The sequence below is a fragment of the Macrobrachium rosenbergii genome, chromosome 59 (genome assembly GCF_040412425.1).
Source record: "Macrobrachium rosenbergii isolate ZJJX-2024 chromosome 59, ASM4041242v1, whole genome shotgun sequence".
Classification (NCBI taxonomy): domain Eukaryota; kingdom Metazoa; phylum Arthropoda; class Malacostraca; order Decapoda; family Palaemonidae; genus Macrobrachium; species Macrobrachium rosenbergii.
Window position 1 is genome coordinate 18,733,178 of NC_089799.1, and position 15,321 is coordinate 18,748,498.

Below are 15,321 nucleotides of genomic sequence, written 5' to 3' on the forward strand. Positions count from 1 at the left end.
ATAATAATAATAATAATAATAATAATAATAATAATAATAATAATAAGGAAGATTGGGAAGGCTTAATATAAAATCAACTCAAATTATAAAATAATAATAATAATAATAATAATAATAATAATAATAATAATAATAATAATAATAATAATAATAATAATAATAATAATAATAAGGAAGATTGAGAAGGCTTAATATCATAAAATCAAATCAAATTATAAAATAATAATAATAATAATAATAATAATAATAATAATAATAATAATAATAATAATAATAATAATAACAACATAATTGCTTCTGTACAGTGGATTCTAAACAAGATTTTCTCTTGGTCAGAAACCGTAAAACGAATTCCCGAATTCACTCGCTATATCCGCAGTAAATGCGTCCTAGTTGTGTTGATATGAATTAAGTTTTGAATCTGAATTTGAATGAACGTTTCCCTTCACATTGTCGGTGGTGAGGAGGCAATGAATTAAACTATAGGGCGGATAAGAATGTGACCTATGACCTCTAGAACTCAAATAGAGGCATAATAAAATTTTAAAAATCGGAAACCGAACATTTTGTGGATTTGGTGATTTTTGCTGGAGAGCTAAGATTTCTTTCATTATTATTATTATTATTATTATTATTATTATTATTATTATTATTATTATTATTATTATTATTATTATTAATTAGTTTTTAGGGGAAACCACTATAATAACGCAGGAGGCGCTTTGAATATTTTGTTGCCAGTCGTAGCTTTACTATTTTTCAAGGTCAATGTTTGGAGAAAAATAAGAATATTATAAAAATAACAACACCATCAACAACAACAACAAACAATAATAATAATAATAATAATAATGCTAAGATATTACATGTTTGTCTATATGTTCATTAACCTCTTTCTAAAGAGACATCATTGCAATCGTGTTGAGGCGTGGCTCATAATGACACTTTTTTTTTTACCACGATTTTTAGAGTCAACTCTGACCTTATTCCGAAATTTACAGGCAATACATTAACGACGATAGGAATCTACGAAAATCTTTTTATTGTCTTTATTTGTTCCTTGCCATTTTATCATTTATTGTAATTATCATTCAGTACAATTTTATCTATCATTGTGTATTTTTTATCTGATATTTTTTTTTCAGTCCAGTTTCTTATCTATTCCGCTGTTGTGCTAACATTTTAATGATTTTGTCAAATAATACTTTTTTTAGTATCTTATTATTCCCTCTAGAGAGAGAGAGAGAGACAGACAGACAGAGACAGAGAGAGAGAGAGAGAGAGAGAGAGAGAGAGAGTCTATGGATCACATATCTGAAAGTAAAGATTAGCGAAATAATGAATTTTATTTTTAATTATCTTATCATTCATTCTAGAGAGAGACAGACAGAGACAGAGAAACAGAGAGGCAGAGAGAGAGAAAGAGAGAGAGGCTCTGGATCGTATATCTGAGGCCAAAGATCGTATCTGTGTGTGTGTTTGTGTGTGTGTGTGAGTGCGTGTCTGCATGCCTTTGTTATGTGATACGTGTGTAAGACCTTGTTTACGTTTTGATGACAAGCACTGTATCAAATATCTATATTAAATCGATACATCACTTTCTGTTTTTGCTGAATCAAGCAGGGTAATAAATTCAAAGCCAATTCACACTGTTTGTCAACTCCCAGTCTTAATGCATCTGTGTTTTGAGGCGATGCTTTGGAAACACTGTAAATGATATGTACCCATTTCAAATATTCAAGATTGGACTCGTAACTGAAGGTTTTGTTATTGATAGTGCAGAAACAACATTAGAGTTCCTTTTTTATTTCAAGGAAATATTATAACACGCTGTTAAAACTCGATAGAGAGACGTGGCATTGTTTGGTGGAATTTATCAAAACAAAAAAAGAGTGGATGATTCATGAGCGTGAAAATGTAGAAGAAGAAGAAGAAGAAGAAGAAGAAGAAGAAGAAGAAGAAGAAGAAGAAGAAGAAGAAGAGGAGGAGGAGGAGGTGGAGCAAGAGGAGGAGGAGGAGGAGGAGGAGGAGGAGGAGGGAGCAAGAGGAGCAGGAGCAGGAGCAGGGGGGAGGAATAGCAGGAGGAATACAGATACAAGAATAAATGAAAAACAAGAACGATTAACCACGAGAATTTGTATTAAGATAAACCAGGCCTACAGGCAGAATTTTACGCTGGCAGTAATAATAATAATAATAATAATAATAATAATAATAATAATAATAATAATAATAATAATAATAATAATAATAATAATAATAATAATAATAGCACACGTTAAAAGGAGAAAATATAAGCACATCAAAAGTGAAAGTAAGGAAAATAGTCAAGTATGGAAAATAGTCCACTACAATAAATTTCGCAAAACACTTCTCCAAAAATGGCAAACCTTAATCAGTGCGTAATTTTGAGGATGAAATAACGCCCATTACGCACAAACCCTAATTCTTTTAATCGCATTGTTCTCGTTGCATTCCATTGAAAAAGACTGGGGCTTCCTAAAGAATTGGCTTCGCAGTGGGTTTTCTATTTCACGTTTAATACGAGTCTAGATATAGATAACTCACTTTCATATTCTAAGCTTCCATTTTTGTGAATAATGACAGAGGGGAATTTTATTTTAAAAAAATTAATAAATAAATCAAAATATGAATACAAAGGCTTAATATAATACTGCATGTAAAGACTTCTAATTCGTTTTCTCTGTTAATTTATGTGCCTGTACACACACACTCACACACACACATACATACATACATACATACATACATACATACATACATACATACATAAATATACATATATATGTATGTATATATGTATACACATACATACATACATAAACACTTACACTTACATGCTGCTTTTTTCAGTACGATTGTATGACAAAGCACCGACATACGAAAGTACATATTCTGAGTAAAACTCCCAAAAATGATCCATTTCACCCTCTGACTTTTAAAAACAAATATCAGGGCAATGTTGCGGGGCGTCATTTTGTCGCAATTCATAACCGTCTATTTACCATACAAGTTCCATTGTTTTGGAAATGTCCAAATGATAATTGCCGTAGTCTCGCTGGCATTCGATCCTTTGTCACGCAATGAAGGCCAGGATGTGTTTTGTGTGGCGTCAATGAACGGAATCCACAGCAGTGATCAGGGGAGTTTGTACAGTCTGTCCCCCGCTATCCAGCAGCCAGTGTGGGAATAAATTTGCCTTTTTCATTCGTTTATGAAAGCGAATAAAATTGTTTGCTCGTCTGTTTTCAAAAATGCCAAATAAATCTGGTTTTTATTCGGCTCAATTAGGTGGCAAATAATAGTTATAAATTAGGATCGAAGGCGTAATTGAAAGAATGGCTTGCTCTGTTTTCGTTCGACCCCTCTCTTGTTATTATTATTATCATTATTTTTTCGTGATGGTGGGGGTTTGTGAAGGGAAATTCATCCCCAACAATAAAGCCATGGTAATGTAATGGCTGCGAGGCTTATGTTGGGGCTACTGATAGACTTCCTTTTGTGCTTACATTGCACTGCTGGAATGACCAATTCAGAAAGGGAATACAAATGTTTCCTTTCTTTTAACAGGAATTGCGTTCAATATTCGATGCTAATTTTGTTCTTTTTATCTCACTGAAAGGTTTTTAATATGAATGCTCGCATTACCGTGCTAATTATATTCAGGTTTATCCATAAAGAGTTATGAGTTGAAGACTTTATTGGAAATAACTTGTTTATTTAAATACCTAAAAGACTATGGTTTTTTTAATAAACTAAGCTTTGGATAAAAACTTGTACTTTGCAGAGCAAATTATTTGTTCTTAATATGTTTTTTCTTTCTTTATTGTTTGAAATAATTGCAATTTATAACCTTTCAAGTTTGTTATGAGCCCTCTTATACATGTTAAGCAAAGTATGTAGCTTATTAAGTAAAACTCTTAATTTTCGATCAGGTTGTTCAGATCATGATATTTACCCTGAAAAAGTATAAAGGCCCTTGGTATGACTGAGGTTGATATAAAGACCTTGAAACTTTACTTTCGACACAAATAGCAATGAATAAAAGGCCTTTTACCGTTGTTGAAAGTAAATGCTGCAAAAATTATACACTGATAGAAATTGTTGTTTTCATAGATTATACTACCTTGTGAAAAATGGACAATGGACAGTTAGAACTATCACTGACAAAAGCTGTTTCGAATACCATATGCAATATATTTATTTCTGATAAACTAAATTCACATCACATGATTAAGATAGGCATCCACACTAGTTTCATTTGGCCATCGTCATAATACACTTCATTCTCAACCAGATAGTCTTTAGCAAAGACGTCGGTGCAATGCAGTGTCAGTGATTACTAAGTTGTTCGAAACTGAAAGTATGAATATTCTGCGGTATTTGTTGCTTCTTTTGCTTATTGAGAAATCCTAGCCTCCGATATTCCTGAGAGTCGAATGTTTTCTAAAATACTAGGTCAGAGCAAAAACCAAGCAAAAAACAGTCGGAGTGAAAGTTTTACTTGAATGCCAAACGAGCATGCTAGAAGCTAGTAGATTGCCTGCACAATATGTTACGCTCATACGTGACGTTAGTCTTCGTGTACATGAAAATGAAAATTATATTTGAATAACCCTTCCATTTTTTCACTCATTTTTCTCGATATTACAACAATGCCTTATTTACTTCCAGTTTATTAAAAATTATGTTTTCCAAATTCTATGTTATTCCTTTATGTCTGGTTAAAATAAGCCATTCAGAAATTTCGGAAGGATGTTCCTTTTTAACAAAATGGCAAGCGTTGCGACCCTCCGTTGGCTTGTCAGTACGAAAGAAGTTGGTTGTTTTCTTTTGCTAAAAACCTCTTTGTACTTTTTCATGTTTATTCCGGTGAATTTTCACTTGGAGCCGTTTATTTTTTTTTTTTTATTTCTTTATTTTTGCACATTTCTGTGATCTGTATTGAGCCTTATTTTATGAGAGCGTAAATTTGATATCCACCTTTTCTCCAGCTTTTAGATGGTAAATTTCTCGTCATTTATTTACTTCCTCGTCCTTTTAGTCACAAATTCCACAGGAAAAACAAACAAATGACCATTCTGTATATGTTTTTCCCCAAATTCAGCACATTTATTGAAAAATGATAAGTGTTTTAATGCCACAACCATCAGTGGCTTAGCGTTATATTTCGCAGTTACCCCTGAATAATAAGCTTGAAAGTTTCCGTGTAATACTGATATTTTAGTTAAACTGAATTTCAAAGCTGGTCAATAAAACAATAATGCGAAATTTGATTAGATTTAAGTAAGGATCAATAGAATTTTGCTCTCAAAAAGTCAATTATTTATTAATTAACCACAAGCATTTCTTAATCACAAAATTTTGCTTACTTTCAGCATGCGTTTTCTATGGTGACTTTACGTCCATTTTCTGTGGCAGTATTATGGTACACTACGTTTAATGGATTGTGTGTGTAGGCGTAGATGTGTGTGTGCTTTGTGTGTGTGTTGGGGGGCTGTGTGGCTTGCGTTTCTTATTAATATTAGATAATTTTATGTCTTTGGTGATATTTAGGGAAAGATGCATTTCCTGTTGAGGCCAAAATCGCCTAGCCAGAATTAACTTTCAGGAGGACGGTAGCCTGTAGAAATAAGTCATGATCATTTTGATTGGGTGCTCGCTAACGCTGGATTTTGTTGTCAAAGAAGGTTTGTCTTTATGTAGCACACAGAGGAATGTTAACGGTTATGGACGAACTGATATCTAATAACATAACAGTTTCCAAAACTGGTGGAAATTTGTACTGACCCAGTGCCGTAGACGCATATTCGTCAAGGATATAATCCGCAAGCCATGGCTATTTTCGACTAAATAGTCTGATAGCTTTGCGGAAAGTTAGACTTCCCTTTTCCAAAAACCCAGCTATATTATTATATTCTTCTCCAAGTCAATTTATTCCACGAAAGATTTGCTGAAATCTAAACATTTTTATTAAGTAAACCTTGATAATTAGTTCGACGTTGAAATATTTAACGCAGCAGCTATGCAGAAATCCTTCATAGTGTTAGCTCTAGCAGTAAATGGCTCACAGCGACACTAAATTTACATTTTTTGACATAGGCCTAAGATGATCATCTGCATAGGTCACACTGTTTGCAGTAGATTTCGAGACCTCACTAAACAAACAATTACATACCCGCACCTAGTTCCATCAGTGCGTGATCTATTTTCAGTAGTTGGGTTAAAGAAAATATTCACAGTCATTGACTTTTTAATGGGATTTATTCGTAGCCCCTTAGAGGAGACTAAATCAGATCCTATTTTGTTTGTTATGCTAAAGAATATAATTTCAGATTATCGTTAAAGGGACCCCTTATCATATAAGCGACTGGCAGTATATAACAATATGACCGAAAAACATTTAGAACTTTTGGAGAAAGTGATGCAGAGATTAAAGAAAGCAAACTTTAAATTAAAATTTTATAAATTTTCACTTTTCTAGAATAAAATGAATGACATAGAATAAGTATCAGTAGAGAAAAGAGTGGATGCTAGGCTTAACAGGTTTTGCTTTGGTTTCATGTTCTTGAACTGCACATGTTTAACGTTAAATCAAATGCATCTTATCAATTAGAGCTAACTTGATTTCTTTACTTCCATGAAAGAAATTGTTAAAAGGTGAAATGGCAAACTCCAGCTCTCCATTTGCAAATTTCATATTATATCTCCTGCTATTTCTAGATCTGGAAAGATTATGTTTTCCTCACTTTTAAGGTTCTATCTAAACTGACGCTTTCAGAGTGTCTGCTTTGTATTGTTAGTAATATCTGTGTGTTATAGATTTAACATTTCTTTCTTAGCAAGGCATTTCTGTGAACTGGAGAACAAAGAAAATCTGCAATACTTTCCTAATTGCTGGATTATTTCTGTGATTGCATTCTTCCTAGTATAGTTTATTTTCTATTTCTAAATTTTGCAGAGATTGTTACGTGAAAGTTCGTACATATCTATCTGATTGACATAGGTACCAATTTTAGTGTACTTGTAAAGGGTTGTTTACCCTTACACCAAATTGGAGGGATGTTAAGCTAATACTTTAGTATGTTTGTCTGTCCACTTAAATCTCAGAGTTACTGATGTGTGTCTAATGGCTTGTTTGAGGAATACCTATAGGCAAACGAAGGACTAATTTTGTTTCGATAAGGACTGGGATTTTATTTGATAAAATCCGTCAGCGAATTCTGGCAGGTTATCTATTCTCTCGACTTGCAAGAGCTCATGTAGATTCGGACAACTGAAAATGCAGTAAAAAAAAAAAAAAAAAAAAAAAAAAGTTCACGTGGCTTGACATTGCAGAGATATGAGTTTCTAAGTGTACTTTTTTCAGTCATTTCCGACATTTTTTAATAACAACGGTTCATTGTGCAGAATAGCTTGTGATGAAGTGAGTGCAGCTAGGGGTTGAAGGGACGATGCAAACACCCTTCATTATTGCCTACATATATAAAGTGCACTGCGAAAGATGCACTGACGGTACTGTCCACCTAAGGGGTGTTCCATGAAGTTTTGGTCTCCTAAAAGCTCATTCCATCCGCTTTATTGGTGACCTTCAGTTCACCACCTCAAATCTTTTTCTGATATCTCTTCCCTTTGCATTTTCCTTATTCCAACTCATCTGTATTTCAACGCTCGTTCCTGAAAGGCTCTTTTGCCACTTATCAGCCATGATGTTGAGATAAATTCTAAACAGTAACCCTATAATTTAGTTCATTTTAGTGCTCACTTGATAGTTCTAATTATTACATTGTCTCCGTTCTTCAGTTTTGTCTGATAACAATACATTAGTGGAGCGGGATAATGGGAAAAAAGTGCAAATGGTGATACAAGTTACAGATTTGGCATGAGAACTCTTATTATCCCCATAAATCAAAATCAACTTCCGGCCACCTCAATATTTGGCTGTTTCCAAGATGGCTGACACTTTTCCAAAATGGCTGCAAATTTTCTGTATATTTCAAATATTTTCATTTCATAAGCCTATAAAAGTTGCATACTGTCCATATAATGATTGAGAATTTGTATTCTGGCATTCTTACTGTCACGAAGAGATAAAGTGAACCCAATATGGCCACCATATGAACACCATATTTCCAAAATGGCCGCCAAAGATAAAAAAGTATGCATCTCCCGAGAGAAACCAATATGTTTTGTGTATCAGTTAGTTTTAGCAAGTGCAGCTGCAGAGAGCTGGGCAGCTACAGTAAGTCCAGATTTGTAGCACTTGCACCTGCCATGGAATTCCCTTTGCAGCCACACTTATTCAGTTCCTGTCAAGATTTTGCTACTATTGGCAAATCTGTCCAATACGGAAACCAGGTGCCGTCAATCTGTTGCCATCCCCAGTGTCTTGGACTGGGCAAAACTGGATAACATACTAAAGACTGGCACCAAATGTGCCCTGCTTGAAAGGCAGCCCTCTTGCAATGCTCTATAAGAGCAGCCCTTGTAGGGGAATGCAATCATAAGCTCTTTGCTTTCTTGCAAAGAGATCAAGTCTAGCCTCATTTACATTTTTATACGAACTGCTTCTGTCGTACATCAGCACCACGGGCTCTTCAATAATTTGCAGGTCTTCATCTTCTATAGCTGCTGGTGTTGAACTTAGTTTGGTGACGGTGGGTGTGGCACGCTGAAACACAGTCCTTGGATTCTGTAGTAGACATCTTGCGACTGAACAATAGAATTTTGTTCTTGGCCTCTCAATAAAGTTTGTGAATTGTGTCTGTCCAAGACCCTTCATAGATCTCAAGGATTCACTAACTTTGCTGTCCATAATTTCATGACTGTCTAGCACAATCAGATCCATTGAATCTTCCTTAAAAGTGTTGCCCATTTCTTTGATTACTTTTGCCAGATTTTCAGCCATTTCAAGAAACCTTTTCTGCACAGTTTCAGTTTCATCATGATGCTTACCCTCAGATTTTGGATCAGCATCACTTCTAGTCTCAAACTCAACGATCAGCCACTGTCCACCTTCTGAGAGCATCTTCATCTTCAGATGGGCCAATGGCTCCCCATCTCTCTCACATGAGCATTATTCTACTCGTGTGCTTGGTCTATAGCCATTGAGGAAAAATGCCGAGTGGTTTTGTGGACAGTGAAATTTCCCTTTGTGAATTCATCAAATGTGTCATTTTGGAGAGCCTCCATGTCCCTCAAATGAATTGAAAGCCACCTGGCATAATGTACGTGGTCCAGGGCAAAGAAGAAAGGAATGAGTTCCTGCAGCACACCTTTGTACAATTGGAAATTGTATGACCTGATGAAAACAAACACTAGAAGTTCTAGTTGAAGCACAAGATTCCAAAAGTAGAATTGGGCACTCTGATTCTCGTTTTCTGATCCAGCTTTCACAGCTTAGCTCAATTTCTTCTCCTGCTTCCTGGATATATGCCATATAGACAGCTTTGCGCAGCTGATATAAACTGCAAGCTGTCACCTGGTGGGCTAGACATGTTTTCTTCAAATGTCTTCTTCAAAAAAGTACCTTCTCTTCCTGAATATTGCACAAATGTACCCCTGCTCACTTTAAACATGAGAATCCCCCTTTCATCCAGTGGAAGTGCAAGCAGAAACAAACGAACCTGCTGTTCCAGGAGTAGCTATTTCTGCTTCTGCAAGAGTACCAGTCCAACCACTGTCTTTCAAGAGGTCACCCAGAATTTTGAATGCTGCCATTTCTATATTCAGCCCTCCAAACATAATAGCCATATCACCATACTGCAGTGGCCAGTCCCATTGGATTTGTTTAGCAATTGCAAATAGTGGCTGATCAACTGCTAGAATTGGGGTTTGGCCAGGATTGAGAAACTGTGTGGTTGCTCTTGCAATATCCATGGCATGTTTTGTCATTGCAACTGAATGAGCTGCCTCTTGAAAAGACGCAAAATTGATGACAAGCTTATTTCAAATGGGGCCTGTCGCTTCTGAGAAGCGTGATGTGCTGCCCAAGATATGAACACAGCATTTTCACTCCTGTCCGAAAGAGTGACTTCCTCAAGCCATTCATACTCAAGAGAAAGATGCTTTGAAAGCACAACATGTTGGTGTCCTGCACTTCCACTGGATGAAAGGAGGGGATTCTCATGTTTAAAGTGAACAGGGGGTACATTTGTGCAATATTCAGGAAGAGAAGGTACTTTTTTTTACTTTGTTCCACTTTGGATGATTTGGGCCAAGTTTCTTCCCTTACCCTTTTCATCAGTGCTCGGATGCTGAAACAAAGATATGCCTGTCCCATGGAAGGATGTTTGTGCAGTTGTGGCACTTGGATTATAGTCCAGATTGTCAACAGCACAAGTTGTAAAGAGCCATTTTCTTAGTGTAGTGGGACAAACTACTTCTTCCTTCACAGCCCTTGTTACAACTGCTTCTCCCAACCCTTTAGTCAATTCCAGAACCCTATCATGGCTGATGCTGATTCCATGGTGATGGAATGTATCAATTAATTGACCCTTCCTGGTTTTTGCAAAGACCAGGAGACCAATATATATTGGAAACGGAGGTTCTCTTGACTAGGAATGTCTGGAGAATGTTGAAGTGCTGGATTCTTTCGACAGTTGAAGTGCAAAAGTTGTGCTAAAGCTAGATCAGTAGATGATGTTCCATATTGAAGTTGGGATTTTATATCGCCACCGTTTTGTAGCACACTTACAAATTCCAACAAACCTTGGTGGCACAGATTCTCTTCTAGTGTCTGCTGTTAAGGTTCCATCAAATTCTATCTCATGTTCAAGCATCTGTTTCCTCAATATCTTAGTTGCTTTGGCCACGATTAGTGCATCATTGTAGTCACATGCTGTAGCTAGGGCTTCTCCCATTTTCCTTTTGTAGGCAAACCAAATTTCTCTTCCATTTTTAAAGTCCTCCAGTTCTGGGATGCAGGCAAGTATCTGTTCTTTCAACCGTGTTCGGTGCACAAAGGAAGCATCAACATTTAGCTGTTCCAGTCTTTGTTTGTACAAATCACAAAGTTCTACCATTGTAAAATAGCAGCACCCATCTGTAGTCAACTGCTTGTCTCTTATGTACATCTCAAGCTCAGCAAAAGCATGGGCACATGCCTCTTGTCTGTACTGCACATAATCATCTCCAATTTTCTGGGAATTTAGCCAGGCCCTTTCCCTGTTGTAAACACCTGTCAGACAAAATGGGTGATACGTATGATCCTGAGAAACAATATCTCCAGCACTAAGCTTGGCCAGAATTTTTCTCATCTAGTAGGTTGGTGGCATATCGTTGCAGCTTTTCATGTAAAGGCAATGTCATGGCCAATCGTAAATCTTTGATTGGTTCTGGTTGGTTACAAATAGAGCATATTCCTTCTTTCTCAGTCTTAGATTCTTCTGCATCTTCTTCATCTGCCTTCTGGCTACTACGTGTGAATTTTGCTGATGGGGCATCATCTTCTTCTTTTTTGTCTTACACAATGACTTCCTTTTCCTTTCTAGTTTTGTTGTTTTGAACTTCAGCATACATGATTCAGGATATGTTGCTTGTTATTTTCAAAGGTCTGCAGAATTCCATCACCTTTATCAAGCCTTTTGGGATGAAATGGTATAGACATTGCATTTAACTTATAGAATTCAGGAATGTTTGTAGCAAGGGTAACATAGCCAGCACCAGATGCATCAACTAGTCTTTCACGTGTGTCCTCCTGGCACAAGCAACAAAGCTTCCAGTTAGTCGTACTATCTCCCTTCAGGAAAGACGTTGACTTGCAAGATTGTCCTGCCATTGCTTTTGTTCTATAGGCCGATGGTTTATCCTTTTACCACCTATATAACATATATGCACTTTCAGATATGGGATACAACCAGGCTCAGATATGCCATAATCCTACCCCTAGCCCGATCATTCATCCAATGCTACTTAATTTCCATGTGATCTGTACGCTATCTGGAAGACTAAAGCCCATCTTCCTTGGCTCGGCTCTCCCGCGCTGGCACGTCCTGTCAATTCAGGTGCAGCTGTTTAACTCTGAAGTGGGACTAGCTAAACAGCATTTGGGAAACTAATAGCAAATCTCTGCCATTAGCTAGCACTGTACCCCATGCTGAGTTTCACAGCTATATAGTGTCAACCAGTGTGCCCTGGTAGTACATTGACATTACCATATTACACTTTTACATTAAGCTTGTTACCCATTTTTTTTCTAAATGAGGATGAAAACTAATTAACTGGGGATTAATTGATTTCTAATCTACAAAAAATTAACTGATCAGGCTGAAGTTACCCCAAATCCATGTATTACCCGACCTTTAGCCTCATATATGAGCTTAAGTACGAATTTTTGGCATTTTGGCGGACATTTTTGATACGGTGACAGCCATCTTGGATATTTCTATGCAGAGAAATGATGTATCTACATATATAAAGGCTTGTTTTTAATATTTTAATATAAACTGGGAGTGACTTAGGGTTTTGAATGCGATTAATCAATTAAATACCAATATTCAAATATCCACAGGACGCCATTTTGAAAACCTGTCGGCCATCTTGGAAAATGGCAAAATTTTGTGTGGCCGGAGGTTGATAATGAGACCAAGGGACAAGAAGAATAGTTGAGCCAAGTTTCATGCTTGTACCACCATTTGCACTTTTCCCTTATTTTTTTTTTTTTTAGTTACCCGCTCCACTACATTCCAATCTGCAACTTGTATCTGGATTTTAGATGTTCGTATTAAGGTGAATCTCGTGTGATGGAGATTGTTTATTTTATGTTGCTGAATAGTTTCTGAAAAACTTTACCTAAGCTGAGTCTTTGTTTTAGGTTTATTTGTTTGAACATTATTATCCACATATTTTTGGTACTTCGTTTTCTTTTTTCTCTTTCCCAACGAGACATCCAGTGCAATGCATCTGGTTGAATGGATAGATGTATATATGAAATGCAGGGACACCCAAAGCAATGTGACCCTACAGTCAATTAGCGTTCAATATAACGAAGTGGTGAGATGACCTGTTATAGAAGTCGTTCAGTTCTCTCACCTTTTAACAGACATTCGTACTCATTAGACATTCATTGCAGATCAAATACTCCTCCCACTTGTTCTGTAGGTTCTCTTTCTCTCTGTGATAACGCAATCTCCCTGTAGGACGCCAGGGGAATGTCGGTTAATTGTTTAGTCAACTTCTCTGTATCCTGCCTTGGGGGTTCTTTCTCCGATACTTTTTTTTTTTTTAGCCTAATGAGAGAATCTCTACTACTCTCTGGACATCAGTCCACCATTTATAACCTACTCTGTAGGAATCAACAATCATGACTTAAGAGATAGCACGGTTTCCTTCCCCTGTTGCCATATTTTAGAAATATTTTTTTGCTTCCGCTTCCCCTGACGTTTTTCAGCCTCCCTTCCATTAGGAGGCGGGTTTGATCACTTGGCTAGATATGGATGGTAAGCAACCCTCCACACCGACCATGAATTAAGAAGGGTACCACTTAGAGAAGGTGAAAATACACAGTTCATCACCCTGCCTTTCGTGTTTCCGTTATTTCTCTCTTTCTTTCTTTAATGAAGCATTCATACGCTGTCGTTTTTCTATGGATTTTAATGTTCAGGAATAGCTAAGTAGTAGTGAAATACAAATAAACTCATTTCACAAGCCTGTAGAACTATGTTTCTTATTTACTTTAGGTTAAATGAAAATCGACCTTTTTTTTTCTCAAATCAAGTTTATTTCTCACACTGAAAAAAATTGTAAGAGCATAGCTTAAAGGGCACAATGGACGTGGGAGAAAATGGACCTCATTAACAAATGGTATATTGTTCATTTTCAATAGATTATAAAATAGTTTAATGGCTAAAGCCTGTCTTGTATCCGTTAGTGTATACGGGAGGAATATGCACCATAAATAACACTCTTACTGGCTCGTCCACCTTAACCTACCAATCACGGGAGCAATAACAGTACAAGTGTTCACCTTAAAATTACTCACTTAATCATATAAGAATACTTTCAAAAAGACACCTACGTCAACTACTTAGCTTAAAGCACAAGGTTATCACATCGAATGAGATAACATTCCTGTCTATACACTGCTCTACGCTCAATAACCTCTATGGTTTCTGTGATCTGAATCACTTATTAACAGCGAAGCGATTTATCAAAAGACTTCTGGCTGGACGAACGGTTCATGCAAAGCACTTCAGAGAGAAACCAGACTAAGGTTTCATTCACACATGAACTTGTCTGAATTCGTGTTTTACTTTGTAAAAGATTTCTTCGAACATCACAGAAAATTCCGTGGGCTTTTTGGTGAGACATCAGTCAACAACAGTTGGGTCATTCCTCTTCAGATACCTAATCAGTCACTGAGACCTAATAAAGAGTAAATTGTAAATTTATTTTACAGACATAACCTACAAGACAAAAGCGCATAAAACATTGTATTACTCAGTTAATTATTTTATATCAATTTTATTTTGTTTAAAAATTTTTGTTAGAAGGGTTACTTCATTATTTTTATGGATCTAGAATCTATTTGATTATGTAAATATATACAGTAGCTTAGTACACTTACTATTAAATTTACGGTCACCTATGCCAACGATAGTTATGCATTCATCCGTGTCCGTTTGTTAGTTTGATTGTTTCTCTAGATATCAATCCAAAGGTATCTCAAGAAGTTGCGATTGGAAAACCAAGTAAATTTGATAAGATTTTGAGATGGGTACGCATCTTAATATGGGTCAGGGAACTTTTTTTCTTTTAATGGGAAAAAACTCTAAGTCGTGGTTGGATTTCACTCAAATTCTGTGATAGCCCAAGAAAGATTTTGAGAGAATTTTTAGTGAATTGGATATGGACAAAGTTCTCGATGTGAGTCCAGGATTCTATGGAAAGTATTCTAAAAGTTAATGACATGTTTCAACGGAATTGTCGAAAGGAAAAGCTACGGGGCATGGAACAGTTAATCTGATTTTGAAACTGATGCACAATTCAAAGTGGGTTCAGGATTTCTCTCAGCAAACGAATTTTTGGTGAAGGGAAGGGCTCTTGATCCACCGTTGTTGTCAATGGAAGTTTCTTAAAATTCATTGATGGACCTCAGTTACAGTTTTCAAAAGGGTGCACTACGGTTCATGAAATCTAAATCTGATATTTCATTGAGTTTCAATTAAGTCTTCTCGTAGGATGGTTTATGTGTTAAAGAAGAAGTTATTAGCTTTTAAGACAGCTCTGGTTTCGGATGTGAAACGCGAATGTAATCCCGGAATTTTTTCTTTTAATTCTTTGTTGAAATTGGGAAATATG